Source organism: Rhagoletis pomonella, unplaced genomic scaffold (assembly GCF_013731165.1).
Source record: "Rhagoletis pomonella isolate Grant_MI unplaced genomic scaffold, Rhpom_1.0 Rhpom_scaffold_00006, whole genome shotgun sequence".
NCBI lineage: Eukaryota > Metazoa > Arthropoda > Insecta > Diptera > Tephritidae > Rhagoletis > Rhagoletis pomonella.
In genome coordinates, this window is record NW_023458560.1 from 45345562 (window position 1) to 45346664 (window position 1103).

Sequence of the window (1103 nt, forward strand, 5' to 3'; positions counted from 1 at the left end):
TTTTACCTTCCTTTTATTAGCTCGGGATGTAACTATGTAATATTGATCCGCCTAAAAGATGCAGCGATTTCTATTCTCAAGTTACATACCTGATGACAGTACGAATGGCAATTATAATAGGGAGGTTTTAGTTTTTTAAACTATAAGTTTTTATTTGTTTTCTATTTCATACAGGATTTGTAATAATTTTTTTTCAACCTAACCGGACATGATCAGCTAGGAATGTTCGATATCGTATCGATTATTCTGAATATCGATATTTCATGTTGCGATAAACGACTTTTTGAATCGATATTCCCAGGTCGATATATCGGTACTTTACCCGCAATATCGATATTTAAATTGAAGGAACAAATGCAGTTGGGCTCCAAATCTCAAAAAAAAAAAATATTGGAATCGATAGAGATGATTAAGCTGAGAATAACGGTATACTTCTTTTTTTGGGCAAACAACAACAACAAAAATAATCAAAGGTTAAAGTTCAAAATAAGCAATTTTTGAAATCAAGATTTCTTAAAAACGAATGGATGGATCTTGAAAAGTTTAATAGGAAATTTGATTCCCTTTAATTTGGTATACGTACTTTATATATATGTTGTATAGTTCTTACAAAAATAAAAATTGATTATTTTGAACTTTAACCTTTGATAATTCTTGTTGTTGTTGTTTGCCCAAAAAAAGAAGTATACCGTTATACTCAGCTCAATCATCTCTATCGATTCCAATATTTTTTTTTTTTTAATTTGAGATTTGGAGCCCAACTGCATTTATGCCAAATTGAAATTTAAAGCCCTATTCGCGTGCAATGACAAAACTCGCTGCTATAACTATTGTCATGTTTATAATCAATTGTCACGTTTAGGTATGCAGAGGACAATTTGAAAGCTCCAACGGTGACAATTGCTATTATTTTCGTGATGACCTATTGAGTACGTGACAAAGCTAAAACATATGTTAATATTTGCAATTTGATTAATTTTGCAGAAAAAAGTTGCAAAATTTTACTAAATGAAAACTGTGAAACGATTTTATTTGCTTTAACAGGTGTGTTAAAAAGTTATTTGCGTATGCATATCATAATAGTATCCATTGCAGAATATTAT